The sequence below is a fragment of the Vombatus ursinus genome, unplaced genomic scaffold, assembly GCF_900497805.2.
Source record: "Vombatus ursinus unplaced genomic scaffold, bare-nosed wombat genome assembly UNPS02014816.1, whole genome shotgun sequence".
Classification (NCBI taxonomy): Eukaryota; Metazoa; Chordata; class Mammalia; order Diprotodontia; family Vombatidae; genus Vombatus; species Vombatus ursinus.
The window spans coordinates 22,726,750-22,744,198 of NW_020954594.1; the positions used below are offsets into that span (position 1 = coordinate 22,726,750).

At 37.5% G+C, this 17,449-nt stretch overlaps 1 protein-coding gene across 1 annotated transcript in view; it reads right to left on the bottom strand.

Annotated features, from left to right (window-relative positions):
• Nucleotides 1–17,449, bottom strand: part of THSD7B (thrombospondin type 1 domain containing 7B) — a 901,933-nt gene that overhangs the window by 777,024 nt on the left and 107,460 nt on the right. The window lies entirely within an intron of this gene.

A 17,449-nucleotide genomic window follows, 5' to 3' on the forward strand; every position in this document is an offset into this window, starting at 1 on the left:
AGGCTCATTAACTCCACAAAGCCTTCTCAGATTAATTCCATCTGACCCTGGCCACTACCAGTCCACTGTCCAGCTCTCTCCTCTTCTCTGTGTATCCTTGTGTGATGCTTTTGAGAACATCAAAGCATGGCAAACTGGGAAAAACTATAGATTGGCATTCCAATTACATAGGTTCAAACCCTAGCTCTGCTACTTACTACTTGCATGATTTGGGGCAAACTAGTTAATCCTTGAGCCTCAGTTTCCTTATAGGTAAAATGAGAGAATAAGACTAGATGATCTATAAGGCCCCTTCCCAGTCTAACGTATAGTATACATTTGTGAACAGCAATGTTTCCCACACTCTTACTTCCCTCCCTATAGGCAGCTAAGGTGGCACAGTGGATAGAGGGCCAGGCCTGGAGTCAGGAAGAACAGAGTGGAAATCTAGTCTCAGACCCTTATTAGCTGTGTGACCCTGGGCAAATCACTTAACATTCTTTGCCTCAGTTTCCTCATCTGTAAAACAACCTGAAGAAGGAAATGGCAAACCTCTCCAGGATCTTTGCCAAGAAAACCCCAAATGAGGGCACAGAAAATTGGACATGACTGAACAACAACTTCTCTCTCTTTTCTACCCAACAACTGACCATAGTTGAACAACAATCAGCACCTATTACTCCTCAGTAGGAGAAGCATTACATATTTGGCAATTGATTAATTACTTTCAAAATCTCTTCCCAATAAAATGGGCCCAGGAAGTTAAAAAGCTTATTGCATCACTGAAATCAATTCTAGCATTGAGACTGATGTGGATTCTAATGCTAGGTGTTCCTTTTATTACCCATATGACCTATGGGAAATTGCTTAATCTCTCTGAGCCTGAGTTTTCTCATCCAAAAAATAAGGAGTGGGAGATGAACTAGATAATCTGTAAGTATTCTTCTAACTCTGCAACTCTCGACCTCATGAATTGGTTGAGAAACTTGAGAGCAAACCATTCATGATTTGGGGAGCAGTTAGTGCAGAATTCTCCAGTTCATTCTAACATATACTTACTTTGTGGCTACTACATACAAGCCACAACAATGATAAGCAATCACCCATTGTACTGAACTGGTTATGTGGAACACTCGGGTTCTAGTTTTGACTCTATAACTAACAGTGTGGCCTTGAGCAAGTCGCCTAAGGTATGGGTATTGATTTTATGGGAGTTGGACCAGATGATTCCCATCTATCTCAAAAATTCTATGATTCTATATCATATTCAAGGACTAAAGAGTCAATGAAGATGTAGGAGTGAGAATCAGGAAAGGTTTGCCAAAAGATAAACTGCTGGTGACAGATTAAGGAGGAGGGAAGGGCATTCATGATAAGGGCCATAGCATACACACAAGTGAGAATGATAAAATCACTTGTGAAAGACAAATTGCAGATTTGCTTGGCTGTGGTTGAAAGTCCTTGGGGAGTAACAAAAAATAAGGCTGGTAAGAGCTTTCACAAGTAGGGGGCAGGCAGCTGGAAGGTCTTGAATGCCAAGTAAATTGGATTGGATATGACATCCAATGGAAGAAAGCTACAGGGAGCATAAGTTAGTGACATAATGAAATGATATTTTGAGCAATGGATTTTTTCAGGGAAAGTTTAAAAATAAGTTTGGACAAAAAGAAAGAATGGGAAATTCAACTGCATCAGATTAAAGAAAAGGAATAGGAATTTCTGAGTTGATAAGTTAGATATAGAGTGGCATAGTAATACAGTCAACCTTGAAATCAAAAAGTCTTATGTTCATGTCTTATCTCTAATACAGTCATGTTGTGGGATCCTGGAAAAGACACCTCTAAGGCATAAACTGCAACTAGCAGGTACAATGGATACAGTTCTGGGCCTGGAGTTAGGGAGACCTGAATTCAAATCTAACCTCAGATACTTACTAGCTGTGTGACTCTGGGCAAGACACTTGACCTCAGTTTCTTCATCTGTAAAATGCAGATAATAACAGCACCTATCTCCCAGGGTTGTTGTAAGGAGATAATATTTTAAAGGGTTAGCACAGTGCCTGATGCATAGTAAATACTATATGGATGTTAATTATTATTATTATTATTATTGTTGTTGTTGTTGTTGTTGTTATTGTTGTTATTATTATCTATTATTATTATTATTATTATAAGGTACTGACCTGCATTGGTCAGAAAGTGTTTCCTCACTTAGTATTTCCCTATACTGATGAAATCTCAGGTCCAGTCCCTTTCCTATCTTAACTATATCCATATCCTCATCCCCATCCTTAGCCTTATGCTAAAGTTAGGTGAATGTGAAAGAATGACTGCATATGTAGATTAAAAAAAAATGTTAAGTGAGAGGAAGAGAGGTGGGAAATAGATGATTGAAAAACTAGGTGGATAAGAGAAAGGATGGTTAAGTAGCTACAAAGGTTGATCTTTATAGGGTGTGTGGCTAAGAAGCAGTAAATCTGATGGTGTAGTAACATCACTACCAGCAAAGTCTTTCCATGGCAAATTCAGCACACCATGTCTATTCCAACTTCTATATCAGTGTGGGGGGAAGCGGGAAAGGGAGTTGGTAAGAGAAGGTAGCTTATGCAGAAGCAGTGAGAGTTGTTGGAGATTCATGCCAGAAACATTTTGCACTACAGCTCAGAACTAGAAAATCAAGATGTAAAATAGAACCCCAGGAATAGCCAGTAGGAGCTGGCCCTGGGTGGCAAGGACATAGATGGGGGGAGGGGAGACAAAGAAATTGAGAATGAAAGCAGGTGGTTAGTTGGGAAGAGGAGGTTATATACTATTCATCCTGTCCAAGAAACTGGATTACCTCAATATCTGGGAAGATGTATTGTAAAATGGAAAAGGAAAGTGCTGGAGAAAGGGGGAGAGGACTCATCAATCGCCACAACATCCAGGAGTATGCAGGTGGAAGTATCATTATCACCTCACCCAGGAGAGACCAAATGAAATTACAATATTAAAAGGGATCAGGGAACTTTATACCTTGAAAAGGACTGGGACTGCAGTACATGAAAGTTAAATGAGGACACATTATATAACAAATGTACCCACAACCTTCAGCAACTAATTTTTATCCTGTAATGTAAACAGAGAATTATTACCCAGAGGGCAAATGGTGAACAGAGGATAGTTCAGTTCACAGGAAAAATAATATGGGGAAATCTGGTCAAACCACACCCCGGTTACTAATTAGCTAGCATGCTTTCAAATATTCAGTGACTTTTTGGTCCAGCTTAATTTAAAGGAATCAAAATGAACAATTTGCAAAGGTATACTTGATAATCCTCTAATTAATGATCAAGAATGATAACAAATGCATTTACGTCCCAATTAACTTCAAATTTTTATGCAAAGTCATACTTGATTGTAATTAGCATAAACTTAGAAGTTAATTAAGACTAATCATTTCTTAATGTAATCAGAATCCCAGAAGAACAATATAAATAAATCTTTATTGGTAATGGTGATGCAAATTTATAAAATATAGAGCCAATTAACCTATGACAATGATTCTAAAATATAAAATAAAAATAAATCAGGCATATTACCATGTATTTTCATAAGTAAACTAAGAATATAATATGGTAATTAATCATCAAAGGCCACAGAATCATAATATCCCTCTTTTTTCTAGCAGTAAAGATGCCTTTGGAGTCACAACTACACTACATATTAAAATTTGATACCAATAAATAATATAAAGGGCACAATAATTTCTCAAGACAATGCATACCCTACTATACAGAGTTGGCCCACTAGTTAAATTAAAAACGATGGATATCCAAAAGCACAGAAACAGTTGCCACAATACAGTCATGGCTTCTATAAATTCTGAGAGATTAAGAAGGGGTTCTACAACTTAGAAAGTGATTTGTTAGTAAAAACCTTTTCCTTGACAAGTTTCACAATAGAATAGTGGTACTATATCTCTATTTGCCAATAGGTCCTTATCCTGGAAGCTTGTCACCTCTGTCTTACAAAGTAATCCAAATCTCTAAGAAGACACTGGCAGCTAATATCACCAGTTATAGACATTCCTACTTTAATTTATGAAGTGGATTAAATGGAATTTTTCTTAACACTTATTTGTCACAAGTCTCTCAACTGAAATTATAATTTTATACATATGTATGTATGTATGTATGTGTGTGTGAATGTATTTATACATGTATATGTATATACACACGTACATGTATATATGTACATATATATGTACATGCATGTATACGTATATACATACACACATAAAACCACAGACCAGAGACAAAGTACCAGTAATCAGGTAGCTATTTAATTAATTAGTTTCATTATGAGGAATAGATTTGCAAATCAGGAAATTCTCCTGATCAGAATTCCACCTTGGTGATGTGAAGACAGAGATTATATACATAAATCACAAGTGGGAAGGGAGGGAGGAAGGTGGATTACAAACAATCATTCCCAGGGCCAGAGTGATTTCCCATGACCAGCCTACAAATCCCACAATACCAAGGGTACAAGTGTCCTGAAGTTCTGTAGGAACAGCATTGTTCACATCCTTGGGGGTCATTAATTGGTGTGTCACAGGACCAGAGTTCTGTGATGGGAACAGGTTCGACAATCTGTGATTCATTTCACTTCAGGTGCACTGGCACAAGGATACCAGTGATTGTGAGCATCATCAAAGTTTGATTGATCATTTCAAGCTGCATTGTGAGCTGTGACTCACAAGCTAGAGAAGGTAATTCCTAAAAATCCAATCTGCTAGATGTAATCTATTAAAATCTAATCTAATCATTACACATATAATATCAATTATTATGAAAATCATAATTCCACTATATACACACAAATGCATTTGAGAAATTTTACTTATACAATCAAACTGGAAGCTCCCCCTGCTCTTCATCAATTTCTAAGTGGTGCTGCATTAGACAAGCCAGAAATTAGTATGAATTCTCTTGACTGGATGTATCTTGAAGAAGGAACCTGAAAAATACAAGCTATCATTCGACTCTCCTACTGGGCAAAAATTTCATCCCAGCTGGGCTTTAGTCACACACTATGAGGGAATGTACAACATTTTAAATATATATTATAAACAATATGTTCTCATTTATTAAATATTGTGAGGTGGTTGTGACTTGTTTTCTCTCACTATAGACGCCTAGCAGCTTGGTGATGAAACAGATGCCAAAAATAATTTTAGAAGGGAAACAGACTTTAAGATTTTACTAAGAATTAAGTAATCCTCTGTTGCTCTCATGATCCAATTCAATATTTCTATTGTGATAGCCTGAGTTCAGTTAAATTTATATTCAAAAATTAAGACCAAGAAATCAAAATAATCTCCACACTTAGTTAAACAGCTGAATAACTATATGGAACCTGTTATCCTTTCTACACATCTTATAGCTGAACTTTGGCACTTTCTTTTGCTCATTCAGTGGACTCAAGTGAATCACATTTGGTCTTCTAGACATACAGAGGTTCTTGACTTTATTCAGTTAATTAAAAGAGTTTGCCAAATTTGAAAAAAAAAAAAAAACAAGCAGACTAACACAACCAGGCTGTTTAAAAAAGTACAGGAAGCATGGTTTCAATTCAATTTAACAAATATTTCTTGGACTGGGTATTATGGGGCATATAGCAGAAAGTACTATATGACTTGGCCCTGACTTCAAAGAGTTTCCAGTTTCACTGAGATGAGAATTACAGATGGGAAATAGAAAAAATGACAATAGAAGGTGATATGTTAAGTATTACATTTAGCTATGCTACCTAAGTGCTATAGAAGTTTAAAGAATTCTATAGGAGTACATGCTATAGGAGTTTAACTATAGTAGAGGGAGAGGAGAAACTTCCCTTTTTTCTAGAAGGCACTAGAAGTAGAACAAAATTAGAGAAGGTTTCATGGAGAAGGTGATGCAAAATGAGTTTTGAAAAAAGCCAGGGGTTCAAAGAGGCAGAGATGAGGTGAATGTGCATTCATTGCAAAGGCAAATGAGAAAGAAACTGATTTCTGTTGAGAGAAATTGAGGAGGCATTGGGTGCAGATGGCTTTTACAAGGAATTTAGCTAAAAAGAAAAAGATCAAGCTATATGATCATAGTTTGAAGGAGTGGTTGGATCTAGTGGAGGTATTTTAAGAATGGGAAAGGTGACTTGGGCAAGTTTTTAGGCAAATGGGAAAAAACCAGTAGAGAGGGAAAGATAGCTTTATAAAGCTTTAGGAAAGAACTGGTACTTGAGCTGGCCCCAGAGGGATGATTCAGATTGAAATAAGTAGACTATGACAAGGAAGAACCTTTCAGGTAGACAAGAGAACAGCATAAGCCTATGAGCTTGGCTTGTCCATGGAACAGTGATGAAACTGATATGACACAGAAAGTCATTGAACTCATCAGAACTGATGGCTAATTAACAACAAAGAAGTCACTTATGTATGCACCAGATACCTAAGCCAAAACAGTCTTTCTCCTCAAGGAATAAATATTCTAGTGAGGGAGACAATATGGCCATATAAACATTTATACATAATATGTAAAAAATAAATGCAAAGTGTTTGGCACTGGAAGTTGAGAGAACCCGGAAAGATGATGTGAAATGAGTCTTGAAGAAAGCCAGAAATTCCATGAGGCAAGTGTACATTCCTGGCATGCAGAACAGCCACTGGAAAGTCATGGAGATCAAAGATTAACTGTCTTCTACTGAGAGAAACTGCGGAGGCACTGAGTTTAGAAGGGTCTTGCAAGAAAGTTGGCTAGAAACAAAACATAAAGCTATATCATGATAGTTTGAAGGGATGGTAGGATCTAGTAAGGATTCTTTAAGGAGGGGGAGAGAGACTTGGATAAGTATGTAGACTGCAATAAAGGAATCAGCATATAGAGAGAGACTGAAGATTAGAGAGAGATGGGCTAAAGGTGGAGACAAAGGTGGCAATAGGCTGGAGAAGATAGGGAATGAGACCAAGAGTGAATAGTGAAGTAAAAGGTCAATTCTGCATCAGAAATTGGACTAAAGGAATGGAGGAGGAGGATTTTGGTCCAAAATATTTTAGATTTTCAGAAGCTAAAGTTTTAAGCAAATTTGCTTAACATTTCACTCACTTGATGATTCAATAACATCCCATTCCCAAGCATTTTGGTCAATCACAGTTTCATTGTAATTGGTGTCAATAAGGACCTATAGGGAAATGGAAGAATGACTTTCTAGCATGAGAAAGAGGTTATTCTCTAAGGGGATGACACTCCTCCAAATTGACTTCATTTATCCATAACTATTACTGAGAATTAGTTAGATATATCTAGCTGGGGTTAATATGTTTAAATCCTGTATGTGTGTGTGTGTGTGTGTGTGTGTGTGTGTGTGTGTGTATGTAGATGTAAAGGGTCCAGGATTCTCAGAAATACATCTTCCAGAATTTTGAGTCAATATCTTCCCAGTTAAATACCACAAGGGAAGTACCTGAAACAAAGTAGAAGTGGACCAGACTAAGAGCAGGGTAGGGAAAAGAAATCTATGATCTTAATGATCCTAAAAGAAGGAACAATTGGGAAGCAATGCCTCATTCACTCTAGAACTTGGGACATGAGTCAGTTCTACTGAGCTGGGTCTAATTAATGCTTTTAGCAGAGGTAGGAGCAGGAGACATTTCACCTCAACAGATTGTCTCAGCACATAGTAGAGTTTCCAGTAGAAAGGGGTGAATGAACCTGTTTCCACCTTCTGGGTCCTAAGAAGAAACAAAAATCTGTCTACAATATTGCATTGATCATTTGGTGAGATGTATCATCACTGAGGCATTGAAGTTTCAAAGGTTATCTGAAGAACAAGCAGGACAAATACTTGTTTCCCTTCTCCTAGATTTCAATATTGTATTGAAAAACAATATAGAGCCAGAGAGAGATAATTCTTGGTTTCCAGGAACTAGAGCTGGGTCTCTCAACATTTTTTTTCCCTACCTGTACTCCTTTGTTTACTGTAGCCCCTACTCAACATGAAAGGAAATAAATTCTAGAATTTTACCATGCATATGTATGTATGTATGTATGTATGTATATATGTATATAAGAAATCAAATAGCAATTAATAGTCATTTTAAAGAAACCTTTATTTAACATATAGAAAAAATTTGGCATATTTCAATAGAATAATATAGCTATTTTAGAACTATGCCCATTAGCCCTCTGATAAGCTTCTTGTATACTATGGAAGCACATGTACCACATGTTGGGAACTCATGCCCTAGCTGTCCAGTAAGTGGGCCATAATATCACCTTTCCAATGTCGTGGTCCTTTTCAAGAATGAAGGAAAAACAACAACAATGACAACCACCACTTTGCTATTCTGTTTATTAAATGTATTTGCTTTGTGGTAATGGGTACTCTGGTTTATTCTAGTAAATAGATTCATTTGATTTGTTTTTGACTGGGGAGCACTCAGGAACTAGGGTTTTGAATTGCCACTGACCCAAAGTATTTCTTGAAGTTAAGTCTAGCTTAAAGGCACCCACTTTGAAAGAGGGGGGCAAAGCTATACATCAACTTATGTACTAAATATTCTCACAAAAGAAATCTTAGACAAAAACAAAATAAAAAACTCATTTATTAGTAAACTTTAAATTGTAATTACAACTTGTAGAGTTGTAACACTGCTTTAAAGTAGGCTCAAGATTTACATAGATTTACATAAACTCATTTATTAGTAAACTTTGAACTTGTAGTTACAACCTGTAGAGTTGTAATACTACTTTAAAGTAGGTGCAAGATTTACATAGATTCTTGTCACAAAGGATCAAGAAAAATAAAAATGAAAGCAGCTGCAAGGTCTCCAAAGAAGAGTCCCAATAGCATGTAAGCCTAGGTATACATATATATATATATATATATATAATATATATATATATATATATATATGAAATTGGATTTAAGTGAGGCATGAGGCAAGCCTGTGCAAAATGACCAGCCTCACTCTTTTTCTTCCAGAGCCATCTGGGTCCAGTGGTATGATATAGATCAATAACAACAAAGGTCAAACAGCAAGTGTTCATACCACTTATCCCCAAATACCACTTAGTGGACTGCTAGGGCATGAGTTCCCAACATGTGGTACATGTGCCTCCAGCTGGAAGCTTTTTTATTTTTTTAAATCAAGATAGTGTTGAGAAATTTCAAAAGTGGACCAGATAAACTTTCACTTTTCACCTTTACCCTTATCAGTGAAATGCTCTGCCCTAATTCTATTCAATCATAAATAATGCATAACTAGGGGCAGAGCCAAGATGGCGGAATGAAAGCAGTGACTTGCTTGAGCTCTCCCCCAAACCCCTCCAAATACCCGTAAAAAAAATGGCTCTAAACAAATTCTAAAGCAGCAGAACCCACAAAAAGACAGAGTGAAACAAATTTCTAGCCCAAGAAAACCTGGATGGTTGATCAGACAGGTATATCACATTGGGTGGGGAGAGGAGCGCAGTTCAGCATGGGTGCGCACGCTGCAGCAAACCTGGAGCAGGCCTCAGGGGACTGAGTCGCGGGCAGCTGTGGCAGTTTCCAGACTTCTCAACCCATGAACACCAAAGACAACTTAGAAGATCAGTGGGAAAAATCTGTGACTGCGGTGAGAGAGAGAAGCTAGGTTTCAGCCTCAAGTCCCAAGCATAGGCCGCGGCTACCTCCTGAGCTTCTGGCCCACAGACTGAGGGGGAATCGAGTGGCTGATCAGAGGGGGATTGCAGGGATCTCTTTTCCAGTGCTGAGGCGGGAATCTCTTGCTTTGCCCGTGTTTGGATCTGGGTCATAGTTCTGAGGGGCGGTCCTGGGGTGAGGAGGAGCACTGGTGTGGTGGAGCTTGTTGTGGTGGTAGAGAGGAAACAACTTGCCCCTTATCATACCACCTTGGAAGAACTGAAAATTTACAAGTCCCTAGAAGTACCTCTGAAAACATCTATACAAACCCCCAAAACTTGGGACAGTACATTCTCCACATTGGAAGCAGACTCTTACCTTAACAAAGAGTTTAAAACTCAAGTAACTGGCCAGGGTCATGAGTAAGCAGTGCAAAAAGAGTCAGACTATATTATCTTACTTTGGTGACAAAGAAGATCAAAACATATAACCAGAAGAAGAAAACAAAGCCAAAGCTCCTACATCCAAAGCCTCCAAGAAAAATATGAATTAATCCCAGGCCTTGGAAGAGCTCAGAAGGGATTTTGAGAAGCAAGAAAAAGAAGTAGAGGAAAAACTGGGAAGAGAAGTGAGAGTGATGCAAGAAAATCATGAAAAACAAGTCAACAACTTGCTAAAGGAAACCCCAAAAAATACTGAAGAAAATAACACCTTAAAAAATAGCCTAACCCAAATGGTAAAAAAAGTCCAAAAAGCCAATGAGGCAAAGAATGCCCTAAAAAGCAAAATTGGACAAATGGAAAAGGAAGTCCAAAAGATTACTGAAGGAAATACTTCCTTAAAAATTAGAATAGAACAATTGGAAGCTAGTGACTTTATGAGAAATCAAGACACTGTAAAACAAATCCAAAAGAATGAAAAATTAGAAAACAATGTGAAATATCTCATTGGAAAAACAACTGACCTGGAAAATAGACCCAGGAGAGAGAATTTAAAAATTATTGGACTATCTGAAAGCCATGATCCAAAAAAGGACCTAGACATCATCTTTCAAGAAATTATCAAGGAAAACTGCCCTGATATTTTAGATCCAGAGGGCAAAATAGAAATCCGAAGAATCCACTGATCTCCTCCTGAAAGAGATCCCCAAAGGAAAACCCCTAGGAATATTGTAGCCAAATTCCAGAGTTCCCAGGTCAAAGAGAAAATATTACAAACAGCCAGAAAGAAACAATTCAAGTATTGTGGAAATACAATCAGGATAACACAAGATTTAGCAGCTTCTACATTAAGGGAATGGAATATAATATTCCAGAGGGCAAAGGAGATAGGATTAAAACCAAGAATCACCTACCCAGCAAAACTGAGTATAATCCTTCAGGGGAAAAAGTGATCATTCAGTGAAATAGAGGACTTTCAAGCATTCTTGATGAAAAGACCAGAGCTGAATAGAAAATTTGACTTTTCAATCCAAGACTCAAGTGGAACATGAAGAGGTAAACAGGAAAGAGAAATCATCACTTATTAGGGTTGAACTGTTTACATTCCTGCATGGAAAGTTATTTGTAGGGGCAGCTAGGTGGCACAGTGGATAGAGCACCGGCCCTGAAGTCAGGAGGACCTGAGTTCAAATCCGGCCTCAGACCAAACACTTGGCAAGTACTAGCTGTGTGACCTTGGGTAAGTCACTTAACCCCTATTGCCTCACTAAAAAAAAAAGTTATTTGTAACTCATGAGACCTTTGTCAATATTAGGGTAGTTGGAGGGAAAAAATTATATGTATGTATGTATAGATAGATAGATAGATAGATAGATAGATAGAGGGCACAGGGTGAGTTGAAGATGAAGGGGTCATAGCTGGAGAATAAAATTAAGGGGTGAGAGAGGATTATACTAGGAGAAGGAGAAAGGGAGAGGTAGAATGGGGTAAATTATCTCACAAAAAAAACAGAAAGGAAAAGACTTTTACAGTGGAGGGGAAACAGGGGAAAGTAAGAGGGAATGAGTGAATCTTATTCTCATAGGATTTGACTTAAGGAGGGAATAACATACACACTCAATTGGATATGGAAATCTGTCTTACCCTACAGGAAAATAGCAGGGGAAGGGGACAAAGAGGGTAGGGGGATGATAGAGAGGAGGGCAGATTGGGAAAAAGGGCAATCAGAAGCAAATACTTCTGAGGAGGGACAGGGTCAAAAGAAAGAATAGAATAAATGTGGGGTAGGATAGAATTAAGGGAAATAGAGTTAGTTTTTCATAGCATGTCTATTATGGAAGTGTTTTACATAACTGCACATGTATAACCTATACTGAGTTGCTTGTCTTTTCAATGAGGGTGGGTGGGAAGGGAGGAAGGGAGAAAATTTGAAACCCAAAGTTTTAAAAACACGTTTAAAAAAAATGTTTTCCCATGCAACTGGGAAATAAGAAATACAGGAAATGGGGTACAGAAATCTATCCTGCCCTACAGGAAAATAGAAGGAAAAGGGGATAAGAGAAGGGGGGGAGAGATAGAAGGGAGGGTAGACTAGTGGAAGGGATATTCAGAATGCATGCCATCTTGGGGTGGGGTGAGGGGCGAGGTGGGGTGAAAATTTGGAACTCAAAATCTTGTGGAAGTAAATGTTGAAAACTAAAAATAAATAAATTTTTAAAAAATAGAAAAAATGCATAACTCATAATAAATGACATGCAGAGACATTCAAGTATTCTGTAAGACTATAACCTGAAAGTGTTGATTAACATTAGTAAGAGAAATGCCTCATTTTGATCTCCCTATACATATGAAATCATAGGTTCAGTCAAGAATTGCATAAATTATTTTATATAACCATAGTTTGATATATTTCACTCCCTTCATGCTTTCTTCTGACATCTTTAGCTACTTATATTCTCTGTTATTCTTTGTACATTATTCTGATATTCATCTCAATTTCTAACAAGTAGAAAAGAAAGTAAGCTCTTGGAGGAGAGACTGTACTTTCTATTTCTTTTGTTTTTCTTTAGTATACGACCAGGCAGCCAGTCAGATCTTAATAAATGTCTAGCATTTCCTGAAGAACACATGATGGAGCCCCAACCTCCCACCCTCACTTGAGAGAAAGTACAAAAATCTGCAATTACTTTCTTTCTTCCTGATGATACTTTTAACTGGCTGCTGAGGGGAAATTCTATAAAACTACTAATGTAGTAATAATCCTTACCCTTCAGCTCTCTTCTTCATACTGGCCTCAGGGAGTGAGGACAATTCTCTGAGCTTCTGAGGGTCAGTTGGGAGGACTCCTTTCCTAGCCACCAGGCCAGGCCCTGTAAGCTCATGGCCTTCTAGGTAATCCTAGACCTTGGTAGGAACCATCTCTGGTTTGTGTCTTTTTTCCTTTTGTACAGAACCTTATGAAATTTCAAAAGTCACCTGGCATTTTCCACCATTCCTGGGCACCCAGGCAGTAGGATGTCTCTCTCCTATCAGAGCAATTGTGGCAGTAACAGTGGCAGCAACAGAGGTGACCGCAGACTGGCCAAATGTGAAAGAATCTCCCACAAGATAGAAAACATCGGGAGGAAAAGAGCCCATTTGGTGTTGAGTTGGGAGATGGTCTGCAGAGATGAAATGTAAATTAGCTAATAAGTAGCACTGTTGCAAAGGTCTCAAGGAGGCTGATTATGATCATTATGTAATTGTTTATTGTTCTTTTTCTCTAGAGCAATAAGACTTACCTCTTCAGTACTTGGCAGATATTTGGACTTTGAGTGTCTTCTCCCTCCTACTCTGGGGAGGACCCTATGGACTAGAGCCAAAAATTGAATTGTTCCTCTGGAGTCTGAGGGAGGGGAGGGGAATGGAATACACAGAGGCTAGCTCCCCCATTGAGGAGACAGGAAACCCCAGTGCAATAAACCCAGAGAAAACCAAGTGAGCAAATAAAGGACTGTGGTTGTCAAAGATCACCAAGTCTTGCCAGGCCCCTCTGGCCTCGGTCTACTCTAAGGGTACTAATTAGCTGCTGGCTAGGAATGTTTCTTTGATATAAGTTTGATATAAAAATGAGTGTTTTTTATTTTTGATAAGTGCTTTTGAACTAGAATGCCCAAAGACAAGTCCATGTAAGTGATCTCCACCCCTCAATTCCTTTACATGAATTCTGAACAAATCCTGTATCCTGGAACAAAGCCAATTCCAGATCAAGTGTGCTCTTGAAGGATTGTAAAAACAGTATCTGAAACAGTCATATGGAAGCCAAGGATAGCAAATTGTAGCATAAGATCTCTCAGATAATTCTGGTAATTAACAAAAACAAAACCGTACTATGTTTCTTTAAAGTTCATTAGCAGAAGAAAACTGAAGTTTCATCAGAAAGAAAAATCATTACCTTAAAAAAATCTTCCTGTTAGAGAAAGTTTTCATGAGATTTTTTTTATTTAAAAATAAAAATCAGATTCTCAAATTCCCTACACTTGGCTTCTAAATTTTAAGTAATTTTCAAAAAATCATAACAGATCAGAGGATTTAGAGATGGAAGAGAACTTAGATGTTACCTGATCCAGCACTCAATATGAAAAGGACTACATCATCAAATAATATTTTTGTCTTTCAGGGATTTATTAAACAAAATAAAAGTTGTGTTTTGCTATGTACAGGTACTCTAGGTCACATGTTTAAGCTTATTAAAAGTCACTTTCATGAAAGTAGATGACACTGTTCTTTTTGAAGGGGTTACTGTATTTTTCTGTGGTCCTTTGAGATGAGTACTAAGGTGGCTTCAAATTCTGGGATTCTTGGATTCTATGAGATTAAATTGTGGCAAGAGGCATGTGCTGATTTCTGAGTTCCCTTCAGTCTAGTTTCACCCTTGAAAGGATTTAGAACTCTGAAGGGACCTTAGAGATCATCTAGTTTAACCTCTTCATTTTTCAGAGGATGACACCTGAGACTCAGATTAGAGGAAGTGATTTGCCTAAAGCCACTAAAGGTATAAACAGTAGTAGCAGGATTCAAAACCACATTTTCTCATTTCAGTTTCAACGTTCTCTCTACTGCATCATGCTGCTCACCCTACCACACTTCTTTCTATAGCTAGCTATAATTTGCACTTGGAAAGATGTCAAAAATAATTTAGCATTTTTTTGTGCATCTGCATTCATTTTTCCTTCACAAGACTATGTTAGAGTCACAGCCATGGGAAATCAATAAATTTCAGACATGGATCACAGGAGCAGGAAACTGTTCCTGAGCTGTTCCTAGGATTGAAAGCTATCAGCAAGGTACATATTAGCTCCTGAGGTTATCTTCACATACTCAATGCTTATAGTTGCAAGGAGTAGGGCCTATGTATACATGCATACATGTATTTATACATACACACATGTGTATATGCATATGTGTACATATACAGAGATACAAAATACATCTAGGAATAGGTTCTCAGGCATGTAAAAGTTATGATTAATAGCACAAATATCATGTGCCAATTCTCACAGAAAAATGCCAACAAATTCTAGTCAAATGACAAGAAAGGATGCAATTGAATGGGAATAAGTATAAAGTCTTAAAATTTTAGCACATGGATTAAAACATTAACAATACAAGTACAGGATGGGAGAGGTATGCCTAGACAATAGGTTCCATTAATTAAAAAAAAAAAAACCGAACACCCTAAGGTCTTAGCAGTCTGCCAACAGTATGAGTTAACAGTATTATTTGGCAGCCAAAAACAATACAAAAGAACAAACAAACAAAAACAAAAACTAAAGATCTCGGGCTACCCTAATAGAAGAATAGCGTCCAGGACAGAGAAAGCCCATCAAAGAGGACAGAGCACTGTGCATTCGAGTCAGATCCCTCATTTTATACTTATTACCTACAAATCATTTAACCTCTCCCAAACTCAGGACACTCTTCAATACTCATCTCTTGGGTTATAGATGAGTTGTGATTTGCTCTTGGTAAAAGGTGTTCCCACATAAAAAAAATTACAGATTTTTTTTTTCATTTTAACATAGTATTTAGGATTTATAAAAATAATAATAGCTGCCTAGCATTGATATAGCACTTTAAAGTTTGCAAAACACTTTATTAATATTATCTTATTTAAGCCTCAAAACAAGCCTGGGAGGTAGGCATTTATAATTCCATTCTACAGATAAAGGAAACTGAAGCAAGGCAGAAGTTAAGTGACTTGCCCATACATAGCTAGTTAGTGTCCTAGGCCACATTTGAACTCAGACCTTTCTGACTCCAAGACAAGTGCTCTATCTACTATACCACCAGCTGCCTCTAGGCTGAGGTAAATGACATTCCCTTTGTACTTTTCCCTAGGCAGACCACATCTAGAATATCATATTCGGTTCTAGGCAACACTCATTAGAAAGCACATTAATAAGCTAGAAAGCACCAAGGGGAGGGTGGCTAGGATTATCAGGGTATTGGAGGTTAAGCATATGAGAATTGATTAAAGCAACTGGAGATATTCAGTCTGGAAGAGAAAATATTTGAGAGGAGGGTGTGGGGCATGGGAACAGAGAAATGTATAAACATACTTCACATGTTGTCATGTGGATGAGGGATTAAATTTATTTTGTTTTACTCCAAAAAGTGTAATTAGAAACAATACATAAAAGTAGCAGAGAAGTGGATTCTGGCTGGATGAGGAAAGGTCTCCCCAAAATGAGAAAGGTCTCCCCTGCAAGAGGAATGGGTTATCTTGGTACATGGCGAGTGTCCCAGCACTAAGGGGCAGAGATTTTCAACAGGACGCATTTTATGTGATTAGAATTCTGTCATATGTTTTAATTATATGCCACGATAGAATCATAGAATCTCAAATTGGAAAAGATGTCAGAAACTGTCTCGACCAACCCATCTCTGAGCAGTGTTGATTCAGCTCCTATTTCTAGTAGGGAAGGAAGTGACTCGAGAAATCTGGAACAACTAGAATGAGGATTTGGATGCTGGGCAGGTTAAACTCATCGACATTGAATAGAAAACAAGCCCCATAAAATATGGGAAAAACATAAATAGTCCAATACTGTTTCTGTCATCCTGTCTCCCATATAATTATATACAGTGTAACATCTCAATTTACAGACCAACTTTAGTAGTACTATTTCAACCCCTTTACACGTAATTCAATAAATGTGAAACTGAAATTCACATAGAAAAGGGGGTAGAGAGGTCCCACTAAGTCAGCTTGTACAGAGGTGTTGCATAGAATGTAATCATGTTATAATATATGTAAATATATGGGCAGAAGCTTGGAAGATGTGACAGTGCAAGATAAATCAATGATCCAGAAAGGTAGGTCCAGATAACTGATCTGTACATTTGCATAACACATTTTTGAAAAAATAACACATAACACATTTTTGAAAGAATCATCAAATTTTATTCTCATAGGTACCCTGTGAGGTAAGAAGAGAAAAACATTAATATCATGACAGGTAAGGAAAACAAGTCATAGATAAGTGAAAGGACTTTACCAAGATCATAGAGATGTAAGATTAGAACCTATCTAATTCTGTATCATTGCCATCAATTCATGATCCCAAATAGCAAAATAAACTAACCTCTAGAAAACAAAGCTTTTGAAACCTGGCATGGAAAATCATTTCTAAATAAAGCAAATAATATGGATGAAAAAAATAATTTAGAAAAACTGGAAGAAGAAAGGAGAAAGAAAGAAAGAAAAAGCAAAGGAGGAAGGAAGGAAGAAAGGAGGAAGGGCAAGAAGGAAGAAGGGAGGAAAGGAAGGAAAGAAGAAAAAGGAGGGAAGGCAGGAAGGAAAGAGGGAAGGAAGGAAGGATAGACAAAGTCCCTCAGGACATA